This window comes from Bos taurus, chromosome 15, assembly GCF_002263795.3.
Source record: "Bos taurus isolate L1 Dominette 01449 registration number 42190680 breed Hereford chromosome 15, ARS-UCD2.0, whole genome shotgun sequence".
NCBI lineage: Eukaryota > Metazoa > Chordata > Mammalia > Artiodactyla > Bovidae > Bos > Bos taurus.
The window spans coordinates 15,762,793-15,789,481 of record NC_037342.1 but is presented as its reverse complement, the minus strand read 5'-3'; positions in this window follow the sequence as shown (position 1 = coordinate 15,789,481).

Here is a 26,689-nt window from a genome sequence, read left to right as displayed (position 1 = left end):
AAAAAACGTTAGGAGGAAGAGTTAAAGGATGGTGGGAGGAAAAAAGCAACAAAAGACACCTGTAGGAGAGGCAAGATGGTGAGCTTTAATAACCAACATTGTAACTCCGCAAACCTTGGCATTTCCAAAGCATTTTTGTATACTTTTCCCATTTGGTCCTCTCAACCACGCTGTGAAGTTGGAATCATCAACTTTTTACTAAGAAGGAAACTGATGCTCAGAGGGACCTGAGATCTGGCTCCTACATATCAAGGGCCACAGGCAGGACCTGATGATCTCCACAGGCAGGCAAAGCTTCTGATAACACATCTGAGTTCCCATTGTAGGGGACAGCCTCAAAACTCATGGTGGGAAGATGGTTTGGGGAAACATTGGGAAGAATGGTTAGGAAAAACTCCTAGAAAAACACACAGGACTCTAGCAGGCTGGTCCACCTTTGATCTTGCTGGGGATGGCCTCCTGATCCTTCAAGGTCTGGCCCCTGATCACTCTCCAGAGTCTTTACTTTCTATTATTCTTATTTCTGAAACTCCCAACTCCTTGAAGCTTAGCCATCTTGAACTGCTACTCTGCTCTACTCATGGAGAAGATAATTCTTTCCCTGCTTAGTTCCTAACCAGCAGTTGCCTACTCCAGGAAGTGGAGTAGATCCTCAGAGTGGGTGCTCCTGCTCTGAGTTCCCATAGCTTCCTTCTTCATATTTCTTTCAAAGCAATGACCAACTGGCTATTAGCTGTCTTGGTAGTTCTTGATACCACTTCCCACAGAGATCCCCCATTACTACTAGCCAAGCCTTCACCCTCTCTCACCTGCGTGACAGCTTCTTTTCTGCTTTTGTTCCCTTATAGTCCATCCTCCAATTGGCAGTCAGAAGCACCTTTTTAGATCTAAATGAGAATATATCACTATTGCTTAAAACTCTCTATTCAGAAGCTGGCAAATTACAGTTGGTTGGCTGAATGGCTCTGAACATGTTTTTGTAAAAAAAAAAAAAAAGTTTTACTGGAGCACAGCCATGCTCATTTATTATGTATTGTCAATGACTGCTTTTGCTGTGAAACAGCAGAGCTGAGGAGTTGCCACAGAGATCCTCTGATCTGCTAGGCTCCCAATATTTACCATGTAGCTCTGTACAGAAAAACTTTGCTGAAAAACTCCTGTTTTATCGGCATCCCATCTGTTTGGGTTATCTATTGTTACATAACAAACCACCCCAAAACATAAGAGATTGAACAACAGCAATCATTAATTTTGCTCATGATACAATTAGCACATGGTTCATAGGAACAATGCTTCTCTGCTCCAAGTGAGGTCAGCTGGGTGCCTGATTGGGGTGAAGGGTTCGCTTTTTTAAAAACTTATTGTATTCAAGTATAGTGGATTTGCAATGTTGTGTTAATTTCTGCTGTGCATTAAAGTGATTCAGTTATATGTATAGGTAGATATATAAATATATATACACCTTCTTTTCATAGTCTTTTCCATCATGGTTTATCCCAGGATGCTGACTATAGTTCTCTATGCTATACAGTAGGGTCTTGCTGTTTCTCCATTCTATATATAACAGTTGCATTCGCTAACCCCCAAATCCCAATCTATCCTTCCCCCACTCTCCCTCCCTCCTTAGCAACCACAAGACTGTTCTCTATGTCTGTGACTCTGATTCTGTTTTGTAGATAGGTTCATTTGTATCATATTTTAGATTCTACATAGAAGTGATATCATGTGCTCTTTGTCTTAATCTGACTTACTTCCTTAGCATGATAATCTCTAAGTCCATACATGTGCTACAAAAGGCATTATTTCATTCTTCCGATGGTTGAATAGTATTCCACTGTATGCATGTACCACAACTTCTTTATCCATTCATCTGTTGATGGATATTTAGGTTGTAAATAGTGCTACAATAAACACTGGGGAGCAAGTATATTTTCAAATTATGGTTTTCTCCAGATATATGCCCAGCACTGGGATTGCTGGATGATATGACAACTCTACCTTTAGCTTTTTAAAGGCCACTGTTGGTGGGTTCCCTTTTATCCCATACCTTCTCTACCATTTATTTGTAGACTTTTTAATGATGGCCTTTCTGATCAGTGGAAAGTGGTACCTCATTGTACTTTTGCTTACATTTCTCTAACAATTAGCGATGATGAACATTTTTTTCAGTGTGCCTGTTGGCTATCTGTAGTCCATCTTTGAAAGTGAAAGTGAAATCGCTCAATCATGTCCAACTCTTTGCGACCCGGTGGACTGTTGCCCACCAGGCTCCTCCATCCATGGGGGTTCTCCAGGCAAGAATACTGGAGTGGGATGCCATTTCCTTCTCCAGGGGATCTTCCCAACCCAGGGATCAAACCCAGGTCTCCCACATTGCAGGCAGACGCTTTAACCTCTGAGCCACCAGGGATCTTTAGTGACACGTATTTAGGTCTTAGGCCCATTTTTTGATTAGGTTGTTTGGTTTTCTGTTATTGAGTCGTATGCGCTATTTGTATATTTTACAAATTAAGCCCTTTTTGGTCACGGTATTTGCAAATATTTTCTCCCAGTCTGTAGGTTGTTTTTCCTTTTGTTTACAGTTTCCTGTGCTGTACAAAAGCTTGTAAGTTTGGTTAGGTCGCATTTGTTTATTTGTGCTGTTATTTCCATTGCCTTGGGAGACTGAGAACTGTTCACTGCTTGACTGGTTCACTCCCATGGCTTACACATTGATGCCCTCTGTTCTCTGAGAGCTCAGCTTGAACTCTTATTCTAGAATTTCTGTTCCCCTTTGTGGATCTCTCCAAGGAGATGTTTGGATTTCCTTGTAGCATGGGTTCCAAGAGTAAGTTTCTAAGAGACAGGAAGTAGAAGCTGTCTTTTAAAACCTGATACAGCATCATATTTCCTGATTTCTATTGGTCAGTCAGCCACAGAGGAAGAGGAAGAGACACAGATCCCTGAATTCTTGATGGGATCATGCACGACACAAAATCTAGGCTCTCCATGAGTCAAGCATGGACCCCCACTTCGCTCTCATTTCTGCAAACTCCCCTTATTTACTTTGCTCCAGCCACACTGGCCTTCTTGCTGGCCCTCAACCATGCTGAACGGGTTGCTTTTTGCCTTTGTCCTGGCTCTTCCTTGTGCCTATTCCCACCGGTACCCTCTTGTCAGCTCCTTCCCATCTCTCAGCTTGACTGCCAACTCCCACCAGTGGCCCTCTTCCACCTTCTCATCCAATTCAGTTCTCACTCCAGTCACTCCCTCTCGAACACATCCCTTTCTCTTCTTAGCATTTATCTACCTGAAATTCTCTTGTTTCTTGTTATGTGTATTTGTTATTTACTTACTTGTTATTTACTTACATGTTTACTGTCAGCTTCCCCGTCCCACAACAGAAGGTAGAGATCTTCAGGGGAAGGATAGATTAGGAACTTGGTATTAAAATATACACACTGCATGCGTGTTAAGTCACTTCAGTTGTGTCCGACTCTATGCTACCCTATGGACTGTAGCTTCCCAGGCTCCTCTGTCCATGGGATTCTCCAGGCAAGAATACTGGAGTGGGTTGCCATGCCTTCCTCCAGGGGAATCTCCCCACCCCAGGGGTCAAATCTGCATCTCATGTGGCTCCTACATTGCAGGCAGAATCTTTACTGATAAGCCGATAGGGAAGCCCAAAATATACACACTACTCTATATAAAATAAACAAGGACCTACTGTATAGCTCAGGGGGCTATACTCAATATTTTATAATAACCCATAAGTGGAAAGAATCTGAAAAAGAATATATATGTATAACTGAATCACCTTACTGTATACCTGAAACTAACACAATATTGTAAATCAACTATACTTCATTTTTTGAAAAATAAGAAGAATGCAGGGACTTCCATTATGGGCAGAAAGCCTGTTTATGTGTTGATATATCACCATCACCCAGTACAGACCTTGATCAAAGGAAGCATTCAATAATAATATGTTGGCACAAGGACTAACTGTCCCCTTGACTACACTGCCTTTAAAGGCAGGTCTCACTAAGTGTGGTACAGTCCCTGACACACCCTGAGTGCTTATTAAGTAACTGCTGAAAGAATCTGATTTGAGTATCCTTAAATCAGAAATAGGAAAACCAGAGGTAGGTATCAATCCACCCCACCTGGCCCATTCCTTATAGATTAAGCTATAGCCTCAAGAGAGTCTCTCTGCTAGTTGGTTGGATTCTATAGCTGACAGCATGCACTCTCTCCACCCTGTCTCTCCCTTCTTACTTCTCCCTACATCTGTGTCTCAATCTCAAACTGCCCTCAGGATGTAGGTGGTCCATAGCGTATTCCATGGTCCGATGCTCATAGACTCCAGGTACCACGGTTGGTCCTGAGACTTTCCCAAGTGTTTGGATCTGCTACAGGGTGGTCCCAAGATGAACTTAGGACCTAGACCTCTGACTCACTGCAGAAATGGGACCCTTTAGGCTATAACGTGTGAGTCCCAGTGTTGAGCCATGAGAAACTCTGTCCAACCAACATTTGTCGAGTGTATAAATGTGTGTAAGGATAATCCAGGTCCCCCATCTGATTCTCTGTCCTGAAAAGAGATTCTCTTTCCTGAAGTTAAAGAAGGAAGGTGCAGATCTGGCTGTGAGTCCCAGGGTCTGAGTCCTAGGCCAAGGGCTTCTCTGCTTCTGCCTGATCCCTCCTGCATCTCTTCCTTTCCACCCTGAACCCCTGACACATCTCTACACCCACTGCCCTTTGGACCAGGAACAGTGAGCTCTGATGCTGGGAACCTTGGGAATGAAGGATACCCACATACACATATATTCTAGAAAAAGAAGAGAAAATGGGCCAGAATGACTCTGGGCTCCTGCTCTTTAGGGGAAAAAAATCTCCTCACGAAGGCATAAAGTAGAAGGAACTGGGCAATTCTGTTTTAAATAAAACCCTTCTCTTACATTAAGGTATTTCAAATTGGAATCACATCCTCCTCCCCCTTGGCCCCCGCCCCACTGCTCTTTCTTCTGTGTTCAGTTGCAGCGGGGAAATGTGAATTTCACTGATTAAAAGCAGCCCATGATGGGCCCGCCACCAGCTAGTTCTGAAGAGACATGTCCAATTAAAACAGACAACTTTTCAAAGACCCTAGTCGGGCATTTCATATCCTCAGCACTTTCCCTAACGTATCAGTGTTACCTGTGGCAGTTCTTCCTTTTTTTAAAATTCTCCCCCCAGTGTGAAATTTAGGTCACTGACTACAGAATCCACAAAAGCAACCCTGGCTGCCTGTCTCCGTCCTCCCACTTCTCGAGTCGGATGTTTGGAAATACATAATTGGGTCCAAATATTGGCCCTGGCTGACTTCAGGGTTTGGGTGGGAACCCAGCCCAGGAATGCTGGGTGGCTGGTGGGCTCTGCTGCCCACGGGACCTGTGATGAGAAAAGGGCCCCAAAGTTGGTTGTGTGATCCAATAATGAAGTCGAGCCATGCTCCTGGCCCAGGGGGCTGGTGCGCTGCCTCACTGTGATACTAAACTCAGCCCCACATCGCAAGTCAACAGTGCAGCCTCAGGAGAGCCACTGGCCCTCTCTGGGCCCATCTTTCGTTTATAAAAGGAGGTGAGCCGGCGGCACCTCTACACCATCCCTTGTTGCTTTTGTGCCAACTCCTCTGTGCTTCGACAGAGCCTTTTGGGGACAGGTGCCCTCTTGAGGGGTAAAGAGCTCTCCTACTAATCGGCTGAAGGTGAGTCTATGTCCGCTTGTTTCTCTGGATGCCTTTGTGAGAATGTCCAGGTCCCAGGGAGATGAGGAAATGGGGGTCTGGACAGAGGAGTCTCCCTCAGCCAAATGAACGGAGGGGCTCAGCTTCCTTCCCATACACGAGCCAGGACGAGCGCTGTGCTGCCAGAGAGACAGCACTATGTTCTCAAACATGGGAGTAAACTCTGGGCTTGGAAAGTGGGCTGGCTGGAGCCAGTCCCAAAGGAAAAGGACCCAGAAAATGTCTCTCTGCTCTACTCCTGTCTCTAGCCAGCTTCTCTTGCATGAGAAGATCTCTGGCATTTGCCAGGTGAACTCGGGAAAACCTTTTCACGCCTCATTTTCCCATGGGAGAAAGCAGGGGAAACTGATGTAGGAACTGTCTGCTGGTTTTGTCTGACCCCGTCTGGCCCAGCACTCCAGTCCTGACAGGCCACATGGGGACAAACTGGGGTGAGCTGCGGTCATTCATTCTCTGTTGGGTCACACTCGCTTCAGGGACATATTGCTAGGAGAGATCTTAAGATGTTCTAGAGTCCAATCTCTCCAACCTGCTGAGAGGTTGGAAGAACCTGAACCTGAACCAGGCTCGGACAGAGGAAGTGACTTGCCATGTTCATAGAGAGTTATTGACCTATTTGGCAGGCCAGGGATTCCTGACTGCCTGGCTAATATACTGTCTGTCATCTTATGGCCTTCACGCTATCCTGGCTTCCTTCTTCTCTCTGAGAATTAGTTAAACTCGATACAAGGGTTGTTTATGGAGCACCTGCCTTGTCCCAGGCACTGTGTGAGAGGTGAAAAATCACAGATTCTGATCACAGGAAGTTCACTGTACACTAGGGAGGAAATTTCTATGGACAAAGAAGTGCAGGTGAGCATGATAACCCTAAGCTGAGCCCCAGGAGTACCTTCCTCAGTAACTGCACTGGCTATGTTGAATTATAAGTGATGTCCACTCAACTCTAAGATCTTGGAACACAAGGTGTTGGCTTATTAACTTTGTATCCTCAATGCCCAAGACAGTGTCTAATACATGTTAGGTGCTTAACAAAAAGATACATATATATACATATATACACACACACATATATATTTAATAAATGAGTAGATATTTTACTTAAACACAGTAATCTGAAAAGTTATTGAACATTCCTATGCTTCAGTCTCCTCATGTATGAAATAGGGACTAAATAGTTTTTCCAACTCTGGTGGACTAGTTTGTATCAGAGTAACTCCCTTGTTAAGAAAAGTATAAAGGCAGAACTATATATATTTGAATTACATTAAAAATGTCTGTTTATGTGCATATGTGTATATATACATATACCATTACATAAATGCATATTTTAAAAATTACATTGTATATAGATACAATATAGTTTTAAAGGGTATTGGCAGGAACAAGAAAAGTAGGACTCCAATGGTCTAAACCCCAAAGAGAAGGAAAAAGGGAAGTTAGCCCAACATTTGGAAGCAGTTTTCTCCCCAAGGTATTTGCTGGTTTCCAGCAGCAGCCAGGAGCCCAAGAATAGTCAAGAACAGCCAAGGAGCTGAGAAGCTGAGCAGGGTTTCAGTAGTCACTCAGGTTTGGAAAAGTTAAAAATCGAAATTGGCTGTCCCCAGGATGGAGACGTATGGAAACAAAGATGAAAAACCCCAGAAAAAAAGATGAATTGGAACCACTAGACATTGCAGACTGAGGCACAGGTTAGAATCAGCTTAATCTCAGAATCTGTGAAGCTGATCTGCTTCTATCTTGACTGCCTTCAGAAGCAGAAGTAAATCCTCTCTGGAGAAAAATAACATCTCCTGAACCTTGAGCTATCTCTACCATTTTCCATGCACAATTACTAGTACTCAATCCCAAATCATCAGACATACCAGGAATCAAGAGCGGAAAGGAGCAAAGTCAAGAGAATGATTGACAAGAGAAACAGACCAATGAGAGATCCAGCTACTGGAATATACATAAAATGGAATATACATAAAATCAAATATACATAAAATGGGTATAACAATAATGCTTACTAGATAAGTTAATACATGTTTAATGCTCAGAATATTGCCTGGTATCGTGAGCCTAAGATTAAGTGTGTGTTATTTATAAAATAAATACTTTGGAGTCATGGGGGTTCTGACAGAAAACATCATTCGCTAAACAGACACTTATTGGATCAGGTAGGCTCTGCACTAGATCCTGTGATTACAAACAGGTGATGACCCCAGTTTAAGATGGTCATACTGGATGAAAAGGGAAATTGTAACCAAGCAGGACTCTGTGGGTCCTTCACATGATAGAGCCCTCCCCCTAGGTCTTCTGCTTTAGGTCCTCTCTGAAGTACCTAGATACTCAATAATAGTATCTGATGCACATTTCCTGAATTGTTTTACAGATGTATAAACCACCACCAAATGGAAGAAATTTACTACTTAATGACCATGAGCATTTAGTGCTCAGACGTACTGGCACCTAAGGACTGACTGATCATGACATGACACTGCCCTGTTACCTCACCATCAACCAATCAAAGAATTATGAATAAACTGATCACATATCCTGGGACTCCCCTCCCTCATCTTGCCTTTAAAAATGCTTCTCTGAAACCCATTAAGGAGGTTGGGTATTTTGATCACTAGCTGCCCTGGACTCCTTGTTTGGCACCCTGCAATAAATGCTGCACTTTCCTTCACCACAGCATGGTTTCACTAGATTGGCTATACTGTGCATGGGTGAGCAGACCCAAGTTTGGTTTTTTAACAAAATTTCCCAGTATGGGAGGGCCATATAAGGTTGTTTTAAAGAAAAGAAAGAAAGGAACAATCATAGTGTATGGGGCCAATGGATCTAAGTAAACAAAATAAAGAAATAAACACTATGGCAGGCACTGCAGACAGGGCAGTGGTCCGCTGGAGTCTGATGCCTCCCTATAGCCCTTGGCATTGGTTTGGGTCATCTCCAATTCCTAAGGCATCTGTACTTGTCAACAGAATTCTCATTTTATACACCAGAGAGCAGAGACTCAGAGAGGTTAAGGGATTTGCCCTGGTTGGCCAAAGCAGAGCTTGTGTTCAGATCAGGACATATCCTAACTGCTACCTAGTATTCTTTTTCCCTTTCTATTATTCTACTATTTCAGAATACGGGACTTTGGGTTGAGACAAAGATATATAGTGTATAGTAAGACTCTCTATTACTAAATTCCAGTTGAGCTATTTCAAACCCTAAAAGATGATGGTGTGAAAGTACTGCACTCAACATGTCAGCAAATTTGGAAAACTCAGCAGTGGCCACAGGACTGAAAAAAATCAGTTTTCATTCCAATACCAAAGAAAGACAATGCTGAAGAATGTTCAACTATGGCACAATTGCACTTATCTCACACGCTAGTAAAGTAATGCTCAAAATTCTCCAAGCCAGGCTTCAGCAATACATGAACCGTGAACTTTCAGATGTTCAAGCTGGTTTTAGAAAAGGCAAAGGAACCAGAGATCAAACTGCCAACACCTGCTGGATCATCGAAAAAGCAAGAGAGTTCCAGAAAAGCATCTATTTCTGCTTTATTGACTATGCCAAAGCCTTTGACTGTGTGGATCACAATAAACTGTGGAAAATTCTTCAAGAGATGGGAATACCAGACCATCTGACCTGCCTCTTGAGAAACCTATATGCAGGTCAGGAAGCAACAGTTAAAACTGGACATGGAACAGACTGGTTCCAAATAGGAAAAGTAGTACGTCAAGGCTGTATATTGTCACTGTGCTTATTTAACTTATATGCAGAGTACATCCTGAGAAACACTGGGCTGGAAGAAGCACAAGCTGGAATCAAGATTGCCAGGAGAAATATCAATAACCTCAGATAGGCAGATGACACCACCCTTATGGCAGAAAGTGAAGAAGAACTAAAGAGCCTCTTGATGAAAGTCAAAGAGGAGAGTGAAAAAGTTGGCTTAAAGCTCAACACTCAGAAAACAAATATCATGGCATCTGGTCCCATCACTTCATGGGAAATAGATGGGGAAAGAGTGGAAACAGTGGCTGACTTCATTTTGGGGGGCTCCAAAAGCACTGCAGATGGTGATTGCAGCCATGAAATTAAAAGATGGTTACTTCTTGGAAGGAAAGTTATGACCAACCTAGACAGCATATTAAAAAGCAGAGACATTACTTTGCCAACAAAGGTACGTCTAGTCAAGGCTATGGTTTTTCCAGTGGTCATGTATGGATGTGAGTGTTGGACTATAAAGAAAGCTTAGTGCAGAAGAATTGATGCTTTTGAACTGTGGTGCTGGAGAAGACTCTTGAGAGTCCCTTGGACTCCAAGGAGATCCAACCAGTCCATCCTAAAGGAGATCAGTCCTGAGTGTTCACTGGAAGGACTGATGTTGAAGCTGAAACTCCAATACTTTGGCCACCTGATGAGAAGAGCTAACTCATTTGAAAAGACTCTGATGCTGGGAAAGATTGAAGGCAGGAGGAGAAGGGGACGACAGAGGATGAGATGGTTGGATGGCATCACCGACTCAATGGACATGGGTTTGGGTAGACTCCAGGAGTTGGTGATGGACAGGGAGGCCTGGCGTGCTGCAGTTCATGGGGTCACAAAGAGTTGGACATAACTGAGTGACTGAACTGAACTGAACTGAAAGTGAAGTCACTCAGTCATGTCCAGCTCTTTGCAACCGCATGGACTGTAGCCTACCAGGCTCCTCTGTCAATGGGTGTTTCCAGGCAATAGTATTGGAGTGGATTGCTATTTCCTTCTCCAGGGGATTTTCCCAAACCAGGGATTGAACCCAGGTCTCCCGCATTGTAGACAGACACTTTACCACCTGAGCCACCAGGGAAGTCCTGAACTGAACTGAACTGAAGACTCTCTCTAATAGTTTACTTCTTTATCCTCCCAACACTCCATGCTCACCTTCTAACAATCTGGAAACCCAGACTGCTTCTCAGCTGAGGGTCTGCAGCTGGGAGGAGCTGTGTCAGAGCCCTTAGCAGGAAGAAACTTCTCCAGGACAGGACTTGTGGCTGTGTTCCAGGAGGCTGGGTGTTAGAGCCCTTGACCTTCTGCAGCTCACTCCAAGTTCATCAAATGTCCCATAGTCAAATGGCCGTGGAAACCACAAAGCTGAACTTTGGAGCTTTCCCCACAGCTTGCTGCTTGGAGGAATGGTTAGATCATAACTGCACACTTAGGGACTTCTCTGGTGGTCCAGTGGTTAAGAACATGAGTTCAATTCCTAGTCAGAGAACTAAGATCCCATACACCATGGAGTAACTAAGCCCACACATCGCAACTACAGAGCCTGCATGCCACAGCTAGAGAATCTATGCACTGTGATGAAAGAGTGTGCAAGACACAGCAAAGACCCCACATCCGCAACTAAGACCCAATGTAGCTAAATCAATAAATTATTTTTTTTAATAACTGAAGATTTATAATTCCTGAGGGCTGGAGGATCCCTTCTCTCCTGGCCTGTGTGACTTCTCCCATAGCTGTCTCCACTTGCTCTTGGCTTCTTGACCTAGGGGGAAAAAAGTAGAAGAGGTTTCTGCCCAGGGAACCATATTAGAAGGGAGTAGAGGGGGTCACTCACCATAGTACATGGCCCAACCTGGCAGGGTAAGAGCAACATGCCCAGAATCAGATCTGTGGAAAATGAAGTGTATTTTGAGGAGCTGCCTGCTGTATCTCTGAGATAATCTCTCCCACGGGGCTGATGCCAAGCCCTTCAGGTAGTGAAATGTCAAGCGTTCAAGCAGAGCTGGAAGAGGCCCTCCTGGGATGACAGGTGGGGATGGCTCCACAGTGGGCAGATGGAAAGGGAGAGTCACCCTGCCTCTATTTATGATGCTGCAGGAATATGAGACAGAGAAACATGAGAAAGGGTCATATGGGGTCACACATGTGGCCACCTATTCCAGATTCTCTTTCTGACATTTCTTTCTAGGGACATTCTGGCCATGAAGCCCTCTTACCACTCAGCAGTGCTTTTCCACACAGCCTGGAAGAGAGGAGGCTGGGAGAGGCCTCCGAGCTTCAAATCCTGGCCTCCAATATCACTGATGAACATAGATGAAAAACCTTCAACAGAATTCTAGCAAACAGAATCCAACAACATGTTAAAAAGATCATACATCATGACCAAGTGGGCTTTATCCCAGGGATGCAAGGATTCTTCAATATTTGCAAATCAATCAATGTGATATACCACAGTAACAAATTGAAAAATAAAAATCATATGATTATCTCAATAGATGCAGAGAAAGCCTTTGGCAAAATTCAACATCCATTTATGATAAAAACTCTCCAGAAAGCAGGCATAGAGGGAACATACCTCAACACAATAAAAGCCATATATGATAAACCCACAGCAAACATAATCCTCAATGGTGAAAAATTGAAAGCATTTCCCCTAATGTCAGGAACAAGACAAGGGTGCCCACTCTCACCACTACTAATCAACATAGTTTTGGAAGTTTTAGCCACAGCAATCAGAGAAGAAAAAGAAATAAAAGCAATCCAGATTGGAAAAGAAGAAGTAAACTGTTTGCAGATGGCATGATCCTCTATACAGAAGCCCCTAAAGACATCATCAGAAAATTACTAGAGCTAATCGATGAATATAGTAAAGTTCCAGGATGTAAAAGTAATACACAGAACTCTCTTACATTCCTAAATACTAACAATGAGAAAACAGAAAGAGAAATTAAAGAAACAATCCCATTCACCATTGCAATGAAAAGAATAAAATGCTTAGGAATAAATCTTCTAAAGAAACAAAAGACCTATATATAGAAAACTATAAAACACTCATGAAAAAAAAATCAAAGATGACACAAAGAGATGAAGAAATATACCATGTTCATGGATTGGAAGAATCAATATAGTGAAAATGAGTATTACTACCCAAAGCAATCTACAGACTCAATGCAATCCATATCAAGCTACCAATGGTATTTTCCACAGAACTAGAACAAATAATTTCACAATTTGTATGGAAATACAAAAAAACCTCGATTAGCCAAAGCAATCTTGAGAAAGAAGAATGGAACTGGAGTAATCAACCTGCCTGACTTCAGTCTTTACTACAAAGCCACAGTCATCAAGACAGTATGGAACTGGCACAAAGACAGAAATACAGATCAATGGAACAAAATAGAAAGCCCAGAGATAAATCCACACACCTATGGACACCTTATCTTTGACAAAGGAGACAAAAATATACAATGGAGAAAAGGCAATCTCTTTAACAAGTGGTGCTGAGAAAACTGGTCAACTATCTGTTAAAACTGAAACTAGAACCCCTTTAAACACCATACACAAAAATTAACTCAAAATGGATTAAAGATCTAAATATAAGGCCAGAAACTCTAAAAGTCCTAGAGGAAAACATAGGGATTACACTCTCTGACATAAGTCACAGAAAGATCTTCTATGACCCACCTCCAAGAGTAATGGAAATAAAAGCAAAAATAAACAAATGGGACCTAATTAAACTTAAAAGCTTTTGCACAAAGAAGGAAACAATAAGCAAAGTGAAAAGATAGCCTTCAGAGTGGGAGAATATAATAGCAAACAAAGCAACTGACAGATAATTAATCTCCAAAATATACACACAGCTCAACACCAGAAAAATAAGCGACCCAATCAAAAAATGGGCCAAAGAACTATACAGACATTTCTCCAAAGAATACATACAGATGGCTGACAAACACATGAAAAGATGCTCAACATCACTCATTATCAGAGCAATGCAAATCAAAACCACAATGAGGTACCATCTCACACCAGTCAGAATGACTGCCATCAAAAAGTCTACAAACAATAAATGCTGGAGAGAGTATGGAGAAAAGGCAACCCTCTTACACTGTTGGTGGGAATGCAAACTAATACTGCCACTATGGAGAACAGTGTGGAGATTCCTTTAAAAACTGGAAATAGAAGTGCTGTATGACCCAGCAATCCCACTGCTGGGCAGACACACTCAGGAAACCAGAATTGAAAGAGACATGTGTACCCCAATGTTCATCGCAGCACTGTTTACAATAGCTAAAACATAGAAGCAACCTAGATGTCCATCAGCAGTAGAATGGTAAGAAAGTTGTACATATACACAATGGAATATTATTCAGCTATTAAAAAGAACACATTTGAATCAATTCTAATGAGGTGGATGAAACTAGAGCCTATTATACAGAGTGAAGTAAGTCAGAAAGAAAAACAGCAGTATAGTATATAAATGCATATATATGGAATTTAGAGAGATGGTAACAATAACCCTATATGCAAGACAGCAAAAGAGACACAGATACAATGAACAGACTTTTGGACTCCGTGGGAGAAGGCAAGGGTGGGATGATTTGAGGGAAGAAATAAATGCAAAAGAAACAAAAGAGACCATAGCAAAAATCAACAAAGCCAAAAGCTGGTTCTTTGAAAGGATAAATAAAATTGACAAACCATTAGCCAGACTCATCAAGAAACAAAGGGAGAAAAATCAAATCAATAAAATTAGAAATGAAAATGGAGAGATCACAACAGACAACACAGAAATACAAAGGATCATAAGAGACTACTATCAGCAATTATATGCCAATAAAATGGACAACGTGGAAGAAATGGACAAATTCTTAGAAAAGTACAACTTTCCAAAACTGGACCAGGAAGAAATAGAATATCTTAACAGACCCATCACAAGCACGGATATTGAAACTGTAATCAGAAATCTTCCAGCAAACAAAAGCCCAGGTCCAGATGGCTTCACAGCTGAATCCTACTCAAACTCTTCCAGAAAATTGCAGAGGAAGGTAAACTTCCAAACTCATTCTATGCGGCCACCATCACCCTAATACCAAAACCTGACAAAGATGCCACAAAAAAAAGAAAACTACAGGCCAATATCACTGATGAACATAGATGCAAAAATCCTTAACAAAATTCTAGCAGTCAGAATCCAACAACACATTAAAAAGATCATACACCATTACCAAGTGGGCTTTATCCCAGAAATGCAAGGATTCTTCAATATCCGCAAATCAATCAACGTAATACACCACATTAACAAATTGAAAAATAAAAACCATATGATTATCTCAATAGATGCAGAGAAAGCCTTTGACAAAATTCAACATCCCTTTATGATAAAAACTTTCCAGAAAGCAGGAATAGAAGGAAGATATCTCAACATAATAAAAGCTATATACGACAAACCCACAGCAAACATTATCCTCGATGGTGATTTGAGGGAATAGCATTGAAACATGTGTATTACCATTTGTGAAACAGATGACCTGTCCAAGTTTGATGCATGAAACAGATCACTCAAAGCCAGTGCACTGGGACAACCCAGAGGGATGGGATGGGGTTAGAGGTGGGAGCGGGGTTTGGGATGGGGGACACATGTATACCCATGGCTGATTCATGTCAGTGTATGGCAAAAAACACCACAATATTGTAAAGTAATTAGCCTCCAATAAAAATTAATTAATTAATTTTTTTAAAAAAGAATGAATTAGGGAAAAAAAAATCCTGGCCTCACTGCTAATGTGCTGTGTGACTTGAACCTTGACCTCTCTGAGTTTCACCTTCCCTCCTGTAAAATGAATACATGGAAACTTGCCTTGCCAAGCTCACAGGATTTTTCTGGAGGCAAAACCTCCATCTAAAAATCATTTGTTAGTGATTCCATGAAGGAGCTTGTGCCAGAATGTGAATCTGTGGTCACTAAACACACGATTCAGAGGACAGTTCATGTATGGTCAGGCCACTCAAGATGGCTGCTCTCTTGCTCTCTGTACATCCCCTGCCAACCAGTGTCTGCTTCACCAACACCCTACTCACATGACTGAACTTCCTGCACTCTTGCCCCAGGCCATAGCTAGTAAATGTTCTTACAGGAGAAGTTGGTAGGTGCAGCCAATAGCAACATAACATGGATTTCTCATTGCTTACAATGTTGCTGTCCCTGCTGTGGAAAAAGCACAGCTCCCAGGGTAAAAAATTAATTTTTATCTTTTTAAAAATTCTATTATTGAGAAATTTTGATTGCCAAATACATATTTTATGGTTTATATTGTAGTGGTGTGTATAAAACATTTAGAATTTTACTTGTGGAAATTGTATACAGAGAGAAAAGTATTGAAATAGGTCTTTCCAAATTATTTGAATGAAGAACCAGATGTGACTGTACCTGATATGCAATAAACCAACTAGAAAAAGTGCATGTGCTTTAACTTCTCAAGTCAACTGCAGCTGAAATGCTGCTTATGGCCCCTCCCTCCAACTCCTCACACATATATAAATATCAGAATAAAGAATGCATGTTTTAAAAAAAAATAAAAAGGGGGCACTGAGGGGCCTGCTCCTCTGCTGGTTTCCCTGGTAGCCAATGAGCCAACATGAGGTCAACTCCCCTTATAACTGTCAGTCTCCACCCTCTGCCCCTGGAGTGAAGTCTGCTGCCATGTCCTGCCATCTGCTATAAATGGTGGGCTGTCACTCTAGGGGCTTGCTTCAGTCATGTACGCTTCTCCATCTATTAAACCAGTGATGTCTCTGTCTCTGACTCCAGGCTCTTTCTTCAGCCTTGAACTGGACAAGTACAGGATTTGCAGGCCTGTGGGATGCAGCCTAACCATTTGTTTATCGTAAGACTTCCTCATGAAAGGAAGCAGTGCTGGGGTGAGTTCCCTAGCTCTTTGAGTAGCACTGCTGTAAATACGATACCTATGGGGATCTTTTGTTTTAAATGCTCTTGTCCCAGCTACTGTATTCTCTCCCCTGGCCCTCCCAGCCTAGCCACATACTAGGCTACAGCCTGCTGAACACATACTCATTTTTCAAGATGGAGCTCAAGCATCCTCCAACTAGATTGCCAATCCCTTCCTCCTTGAGCTACTTTGTGGCAGTTATGAATGCCATATCTGTAGTCCAGCTGGGCTGTGACATTCGTGAGGTCACATTAATCTCTGTTTCCAGAGACTGGCACAGAGGAGATGCCCAATGCACATTTGTCAAATAAAATAAAATTTAGAGATATGAGACATGATATAGTAGAATATTACTTAGTCATAAAAATGAATGAAATAATATTATTTGTGACAATATGGACAAACATAGAGATTATCATGGTAAGTGAACTAAGTCAGACAGAGAAAAGCAAACATCATGTATCACTGCTACGTGGAATCTATGGTTTTTCCAGTGGTCATGTATGGATGTGAGAGTTGGACTATAAAGAAAGCTGAGCACTGAAGAATTGATGCTTTTGAACTGTGGTGTTGGAGAAGACTCTTGAGAGTCCCTTGGACTGCAAGGAGATCCAACCAGTCCACCCTACAGATCAGTCCTGGGTGTTCATTGGTAGGACTGATATTGAAGCTGAAAGTCCAATACTTTGGCCACCTGATGCAAAGAGCTGACTCATTTGAAAAGACCCTGATGCTGGGAAAGATTGAGGGCAGAGGGAAAAGGGGATGACAGTGGATGAGATGGTTGGATGGCAACACCAACACAATGGACATGGGTTTGGGTGGACTACGGGAGTTGGTGATGGACAGGGAGGCCTGGTGTGCTTCGGTACATGGGGTCGCAAAGAGTCAGACATGACTGGGCAACTGAACTGAACTGAACTGAAAAAAATAATACAAATGAACTCATTTGCAAAACAGTAATAGTCTCACAGACATAAAAAACAAATTTGTGATTACCAAAGAGGATGGGGGGTAGAGGTAAATTAGATGTTTGGAATTAAGATATATACACTACTGTATATAAAGTAAACAAGGACCTACTGTATAGCATAGGGAACCATACCCAATATAGTTACTGAGTATGTAACTATTATATTGAGTATATTATGTAAGTTATCTTTTAATAATTTATAATGGAAAAAAATCTGAAAAAATATATATATGTTTAACTGAATCACTTAGCTGTATACTTGAAACTAACACAACATAGCTGCTACTGCTGCTGCTGCTGCTGCTGCTGCTGCTGCTGCTGCTAAGTCGCTTCAGTCGTGTCTGACTCTGTGCAACCCCATAGACGGCAGCCCACCAGGCTCCTCCGTCCATGGGATTTTCCAGGCAAGAGTACTGGAGTGAGATGCCATTGCCTTCTCTGACAACATTGCTAATTAACTATAAAAAAGTGAAAGAGTTAGTTTCTCAGTCGTGTCCAACTCTTTGCAACCCCATACACTGTAGCTCACCAGGCTCCTCTGTCCATGGAATTCTCCAGGCAAGAATACTGGAACAGATAGTCATTCCCTTCTCCTGACTTAGGGATCGAACCAGAGGCTCTTGCATTGCAGGCAGATTCTTTATTATCTGAGCCACTAGAGAACTACATCCCTGACTATTTCGTGGGTTCAGTTCAATTCAGTCGCTCAGTTGTGTCTGACTTTTTGCAACCCCATGGACTGCAGCACACCAGGCTTCCCTGTTCATCACCAACTCCCGCTTACTCAAACTCATGTCCATTGAATCAGTGATGTCTTCCAACCATCTCATCCTCTGTCTCTCCCTTCTCCTCCTGCTTTCAATATTTCTCAGCATCAGGGTCTTTTCCAATGAGTCAGTTCTTTGCCCAAGTATTGGAGTTTCAGCTTCAGCATCAGTCCTTCCAATGAATACTCAGTACTGATTTCCTTTAGGATTGACTGGTTGGATCTCCTTGCAGTCCAAGGGATTCTCAAGAGTCGTCTCCAACACCACAGTTCAAAAGCATCAATTCTTCAGCACTCAGCTTTATGGTTCAACTCTCACATCCATATATGACCACTGGAAAAACCATAGCTTTGACTAGATGGACCTTTGTTGGCAAAGTAATGGTCAAACTCCTTTGTAAAAATTTGTTTATATGTCTGCTTCTCTTCCTGGGCTGTGAGTTCCCTGAGGCACAGACCAAGTTTCATTCTTTTCATCTTTTACTGAGTATGTTTATTTCTTGCATAAATGGATAATTATCTCTACTTACACAAATGAAGACCTGGGTTCAGGAATACTGTGTTCTGCCTAGTGTCACAGGCAGAGCCTGGACGTGAGCCAGATCTTCTGACTCCAGCCCAGGACTCATTCTGAGGTTCAGCCAAACCCACAGGATGGCCCTGGGGACTATAATTAGAAAGCCAACTACCCTAGATCAACTTTCCTCTTCTGAGAAGAGGAGAAAAAGCAGAGACATTTCTTGGGTTGGTTCCATTAAATCTGTTAAAGAGATTGAGCAGTCCAGGTGTGGTAGTTGAGATGCACTTTTGCTTGGAGGCTGGGAAATAAATGAGGCAATGATTGAAATCGAAAGAGCCCATGGAGTTTTGTTTATTCAGCACACAAGTATTGGTCACCTACCATGTCCCAAGCATGGCATGAGGTGTTGAGAATACAGCTACGAACTAAACACAGTGCAGCTCTCTGGAAACTATTTACCTAGTCTCCATATGTTGATGTCAGCTTGTGGAAGGTGGAGCCTCTGACGCCTGGACATTCACCATTGGTGCATCCAGCTCGTGATGTTGGCGGTTAATAATATGGACTAAATTGAAGTCTTGCTTTCTGAAGAATCCCTCAGGGTCTCACTTGCAGGTAAGGAAGAGGATTACTATTTAGATGGCAGGAGGGAGAGGTAAGGGTCACAGAAGGGCAACAAGGGTTGGGGGAGGGGAGGGAAGGCTGAGTCTGACTCTTTCGAGGCAGAGCTTGTCCTCCCACCCTCTTCCTGACTGTCCTCATCCCATCTCTAGATTCTGCTCCTGCACTTGCTGGTCCCTCCCTTCTTTGGCTCACCTCCCTCCATCTACATTTTTCAGCATCCTGGCACTGGTCAAGCTCCTTTGTAAAAATTTGTTTATGTCTGCTTCTCTTCCTGGGCTGTGAGTTCCCTGAGGCACAGACCAAGTTTCATTCTTTTCATCTTTTGCCTAGTGTGTTTATTTCTTGCATAAATGGATAATTATCTCTACTTATACAAATGAAGACCTGGGTTCAGGAATACTGTGTTCTGCCTAGTGTCACAGGCAGAACCTGGACGTGAGCCAGATCTTCTGACTCCATCCAGCCCAGGGCTCCTCCAGAGTTGCAGCCACACCCACAGGATGGCCCTGGGGACTATAATTAGAAAGCCAACTACCCCAGATCAACTTTCTTTTTCTGAGAAGTAGAAGCCAAGGCCTACCAGGGGAAGGTGACCTGTGCTGTGAAAGTTTCAAAATAATGGCCAAGCGGGGGCTTGAATCCAGTTCTCTGGTCTTCAGGTCAGTAAATCTGAAAGTCATCCTCGATGCCTCCCTCTGCTCACACAACATCTTATATTCTAAGAATTCCTGAATTCAGTGAATTCTGCCTCTTCATACTTCTCATTTCTCTCTCTCTTGCCATTGTCACTAAATCAGTTCAGGCCCTTTGGCAGCCTTCTAACTACTCATCTTCCCCCCAGTGACCCTACTACAGCCAGAGTGGTCTTTCTAGAATGCAAACCCAATCATGCCCCTGCCCTCGTTGAAAATGTTCCAAGGTTCCCAGTCTCCTAGGAATACACCCAAGCCTTACCTTGGCGTCCTTTTCATCTGACTCCTCACCTCTGCAACTCTTTCTCACCCTTCAACATCCCGACACTCAGGAAGTCTCCCAGGCTATCTTCTCCCTGCCCAACTCCAGCCTTAAGACTTCTTCACTCTGCTCTGGAGTCCTGTGTTTCAGTTCTAAGCCCTGGGAACTGGGTCTTTCTCCGACCAGTCCCTTCAGGTTGATGAACTGGTTACACATCTGCCTGGCTTTGCTTATTATTTCAAACTCACCCTGATGGCTCCCATAACCCCTGTGGGCTGGTCCAACAGCATCTTCATCCCTCCCTTCATCCCCCTGCCCTCACTCCATGAGCTGCTCCTGCCCCCAGGTTTCCAGTCTAGATCTGATCATTCCAGCTCCCTCTTATCTGGAAGGGCTATCAGAATGAATGAATGAGTGGGTGAATAAATGAAAGAATGAATACATTTCCATACTTTCTCCCCTACTTTCTGTTCATTGGAAAAGACCCTGATACTGGGAAAGCTTGAGGGCAGGAGGAGAGGGGATGACAGAGGATGAGATGATTGGATGGCATCACCAACTCCATGGACATGAGTCTGAGCAAACTCTGGGAGATGGTGAGGGACAGGGAGGCCTGCATGCTGCAGTCCATGGGGTTGCAAAGAGTCGGACATGACTGAGTGACTGAACAACAACTTTCTGTTCAGATTTCCAGGGCCCTCATCTTGTGCTCTGGTCTTAGACAAGTCTCCCTAAGGTTTCTACCAGCCCAGGCCTAATCTCCCTGAAGTGGCCCATTCTCCAAAATAATCTCACCCTTCCTTGCTCTATGGGCTTCCCCCATGGCTCAGCAGTAAAGAATCGCCAGCTAACGCAGGAGGTGCGAGTTCAATCCCTGGGTCAGAAAGATCCCCTGGAGGAAGGCATGGCAACCGACTCCAATATTCTTGCCTGGAGAATCCCATGGACAGAGGAGTCTGTGAGGTCTCAGAGAGTCGGATATAACTGAGCATGAACACATAGGCATCCTTGCTTTAACTCCAAATCAGAATGTCCCTCCCCATTGGGGTGGCTGATACGGAGACTGGGTACAGGAATAAGCCTCAGGAGGCATAGAGTTTAGTCTCAGCCCTGTCCCTTAGCTCCTGTGGCACTGTTCCTTCAAGGTTTCCCCTTCTAGAACCATGTGAGGCTCAGGAAGATCATACTTGTGGCAGATAGCCATTTGTGTAAAAGTTTAACGTCCAGAGAAAAGCTGAAATTGTGGGCAGGGCTTTCCTCTACACTCATGTCCCAGGCCTGCCTGTCCTCCAGAACTGAAGCCCACCAACCCACTGCTTCTTTTCTGCCTTCCCCAACCCCCATACCCACAGCCGCTTGCTAATGTAGCTCTCCCCATCAGAACTGGGGATAGGTCACATCCTAGCAATGCTGCTCTTCCAGGCTTGCTTACACTAAAGCACTTGGCCATGCTTTATGGTATGCTATCCTCACAACGTCTTTCTGAGTCAGGCAGAGCAGGTGTTAATACCCCCATTTTATAACTAGGAATCCAAACTCAAAAATGTGGAAAAACTTGTTCACGAACATAGAACTAAGTGGCAGAACCGGGATTCAACACCAGATTTCTTGAACCTAACGCTGTCTTGCTGCCCTTGTAGCAAGGTAATGCAATTGACTGGGGCCCCTTTAATCCTTCCTTTCCTTCCTGCCTCCCTTCCATTTATTGGAATGCTGGGAATATGAAGAGATTGGTTCTGTGTCAGGGGACTTAATCCAAGGTGATGAGAGCTGTCTTTAACAGAGATGCAGACCTCATAAAGAGCTCTGGGGGCCCAGGGCAGGGTGCTGGCACACCCACAGCTGTGCCTACAGACAGAAACATGTATCTTTTGAATGGACGTGTAAGCCTTATCCAAATAACCTTGCTTGGGGAGGCAGCAATCATCATGTCTACAGGAAAACATGCTTCAATTTGCCTGCCATGCCCTAGACTCCATTCCAACTTAATGTGAAAAACTCCCAGGGTGAGAAAGACGGCAAGTCCAGTTTCCAGGCTTTTCTCTTGAGGCTGTTTTGAAGAGCAGCCAGTCAGCATGGCACTGGGGATGGCTGATGTTCCTCTTTGGGGTGAACTAGGGGGGCAATTAGAGCTGTGTCAACAGCTTTGGATGAAGACTCTGGCCCTCTAACCAGCAGGGGAGACTGGGCGAGCCTTGGGCAGACAGATTCGGGCTGGGCCCAGTCAGCTTCTCAAATGCGCCCTGGGTACTAAAGGGGAACAGCTCAGAAGTCTTCCTTTTCCAAGGAATCACGCACCGCACAGCCTTTGAGAAGCCACCTCACCCCACTCCTGTGGCTAGGGTACCCAGCCTTCAATGACACTGGGTTCTAAGGTCATCCTGTGAGAGCAGCGCTCACCCCGGGGAAGACGCTGATCAGCTTCATGTCGTAGCTCTGTCCTGGTTTCCTCCACTGTAAAGCAAGGGCAGTGATAATACCCACTCTGCCCTGCAGCAAGGATGACAGGAGCTCATCCAAGTGTGTTTTGCAAATTCTAAACTGTGATTATGGAGATGACGGGGCTTCCCTGGTGGCTCAGATGGTAAAAAAAATCTGCCTGCAATGCAGGAGAGCAGGGTTCAATCCCTAGCTTGGGAAGAGCCCCTAGAGAAGGGAATATCTACCCACTCCAGTGTTCTTGCCTGGAAAATCCCATGGATAGAGTAGCCTGGTGGGCTACAGTCCATGGGGTCACAAAGAATTGGACATGACTGAGCGACTAACACTAACACTTCACTTTCATGAGGATGATTATTGTTAATATCAAAATTATTATGGTCACTGCCTAGTTTGGGCCCAGAGACCCATGAATTCAGGTGAGGGCTGAAGACAATCTGGGGTCATGGGGATGTGCTGATTAAAATGTGCCTGCCTGCCATTGGAGGGCTGGAAAGAGAAGGGGGCTGCTGTCTTTTCAGAGAGGGATTTCAAGAGCAGGGGTCCCCAACCTCTGGGCTGAGGACCGGTGCCTCCTGTCAGACCAGTGGCAGCATTAGATTAGAAATGAACTGCACAATAAGTGTAATGCACTTGAATCATCCCCAAACCATTCCCTCAACCCCCTGGCTATGGAAAAATTGTCTTCCATGAAATCAGTCCCTGGTGCCAAAAAGCTTGGAGACAGCTGCAAATAGAGCATTTCCGGGTTCATTTTCTGGAGGAAGAGAGATGGGATGGAAGCTCCAATGTAATGAGTTCCCTACCCACCTCCACTCTGCTGAGCACTGTTCAGGGTCACTGTCCTGGGAACAGTGCCTGCACGCCCAGCTGACACTAATTGGTTCTCGTGGCATGTTTGGCTGCTCAGAAAAAGCACTAAATGGCAGGGCAGAGCTTCTGTTTCTGAGTCTCCCAGGACGGGACCCACAGAGGGAAGGAGACTGAAAACCAACCTCACGTCCCAGGATTTCCCAGGGCTCGGCCCACTTAACCACTAGGTCAGTTTTCATCTACACAACACCTAAGGCTCTCAATGTAAGAAGACCTGGAAATACCAATTAATTCCATCTCTTATGGAGCAGCTTTCTTGTTGTTCAGTTGCTCAGTCATGTCTGACTCTTTACAACCCCATGGACCGCAGCACGCCAGGCTTCCCTGTCCATCACCAACTCCCAGAGCTTGCCCAAACTCATGTCCATTGAGTCGGTGATGCCATCCAACCATCTCATCCTCTGTCGTCCCCTTCTCCTCCTATCTTCAATCTGTCCCAGCATCAAGGTCTTTTCGAAAGAGTCAGTTCTTCACATCAGGTGGCCAAAGTCTTGGAGTTTCAGCTTCAGCATCAGTCCTTCCAATGAATATTCAAGACTGATTTCTTTTAGGATGGACTGGTTGGATCTCCTTGCAGTCCAAGGAACTCTCAAGAGTCTTCTCCAGCACCATAGTTCAAAGGCATCAATTCTTTGGCACTCAGCCTTCTTTATGGTCCAACTTTCCCATCTGTACATGACTACTGGAAAGACCATAGCTAAATTCAAGTACAATCTCCTAAAAAGGCTTAATGATAAGAGCTTAGGTTCAAGGGTAAGACACACTTAATTCTAGGTCATCCATTTACAATTTGGAGGATCTAGAGCAGTTTTTGTTTTGTTTTGTTTTGTTTAAATCTGCTAAATGGTAAAAGGGAATAGTACTAATCTCTGGGTTGTTGTTAGGAATGAATGGGATGATGGAGGTTTCTGACAAGTAGCCAATATTTGATATTTTTGTGGTTTTGGATTTCTTGATCTAAGATACTTTCACTGTAGAGGTGGATAAACAAAGCATTGACTAACATTATCTGTCATGAGAAAATTAGTCCAACTGCCCAAGTTAGAAACCTAGGTGTCATCCTTAACTCCTCTGTCATCTTCACTCACCAAGGCCAGTCAGCCAGGTCCAACTCCCAATTTTCTTTCATATCACAGCTGTTTTAGAATTCCTACAAAGGCTGCCTGCCTTGCAGCCTCTACTTATTTTCGTAAACAGCAGTCAGTGGGCAATAGCCACCTACTGTGAATTTACAGCCCAAATTACTTCTCCAAGGCAGTCCAAATGGGGAGTGGACTGATTTCAGGCTGCATTTCAGTTTTTGTAGCACTGAGTGTCTTTCATATTTGCCCTAATTTGGGGGACACAGCTTTCAAAACAACAAACGGAAAGCTGAGATTCCCAGGTCCCCTCTCCTTACCATGCTTAAATGGCTGAAGTCTCACTTCTCAGCCTCTTATTTGATGCTTTTGGCTTGGCTGACCAGCATGACAGCATGCAGTTTATGAACAGAGGGATGCTTTGAGGAGAAAAGCATCTCAGATTGTCAAATCACTTGGCTGCATTCCTTTCTCTCTTGATCCCTCTATTCCTGACTCCCCTGGTGGTCCTGAACTTCAGTTTGTGCCCAAAGCTCTACTAAGCTTTGCTTTCTGCTTGGCTTCTCAGTCTCTCATCCTAAACTGACTATGAACTGACAAACCCTTTGAGGAGAAAAGCAGGATAGAATATCAGGCTCAATGAGAGTTTCCTCTTCACTCAGAGACTTTGGCCCCTCCAGTCCTGGCTTCCATGGAAACATTCTAATGCCTTCAGCCCCTTTCAAAGTCTAGCCGTTCTGCTGTGTGTTAGCTTGCTTGTTCATTTGTCAATGGGAGGTTTGGTCTCTTGCAAATCAGGCTGATACAGCTGACACCACTGAAAGTAAAGCCAGTTGTTCCCTGCCCCTCCTTTTAAAAAATTCCACTAAAAGGTAGTTTCCACCTAAAGACAAATTCTGAATAGGTTTTAAGATGATGAAAAATTTAAATTATTATATGGTAACAGCTCATTATAAAGCGAATCAAATTCTATGAACTTGGGGTTCAAGAGAGAGAACAGCCATTTAAATATTGTGGACAATTCCACTTAATAGACAATTTTATATAATAAATGTGCTCCAGAAAGAATGGGAGATATGAATTTCAGGCTGCCTCTGTCAGCTTCAGTCTCAGATAGATACTTGCCATCCTGAATGTGATTCTAGATAAAAAAGATAGTACAACGCTTGTCTGTCTAAAAGTCAGCTACCTCAACTGAAGAAATGGGGGTTTACTTCTGTATAGGATGCAGCTGTTGTGTTGGACTTACTGAAAAATAGCACTTCAGTCTTCAAAATTGATAGCTTTATAAGAGATTTCCTATGCTATTTTGAATTCTATTTTAGAATTCTATTCTAAAATAGAATTTCACCTAGAATTCTATTCTAGGTGAAATCTAGCAATTTACACCTTGTATGCTAACCCTCAACATCTCATTCTGTGTCAAATTTAACTCAACCCATGGGTCAAGCTGGATTTAGAAAAGGCAGAGGAACCAGAGATCAAATTGCCAACATTTGTTGGATCATCAAAAAAGCAAGAGCGTTCCAGAAAAACATCTACTTCTGCTTTATTGACTACGCCAAAGCTTTTGCCTGTGTGGATCACAACAAACTGTGGAAAATGCTTCAGGAGATGAGAATACAAGACCACCTCACCCGCCTCCTGAGAAATATGTGTGCAGGTCAAGAAGCAACAGTTAGAACCAGACATGGAACAACAGACTTGTTCCAAATCAGGAAAGGAGTATGTCAAGGCTGTATATTGTCACCCTCCTTATGTAACTTATTTGCAGAGTACATCATAAGAAACGCTGGGTTGGATGAAGCACAAGCTGGAATCAAGATTGCCAGGAGAAATATCAATAACCTCAGATATGCAGATGACACCACCCTTATGGCAGAAAGTGAAGAGGAACAAAAGAGCCTCTTGATGAGGATGAAAGAGGAGAGTGAAAAAGCTGGCTTAAAACTTAACATTCAAAAAACTAAGATCATGGCATCTGGTCCCATCACTTC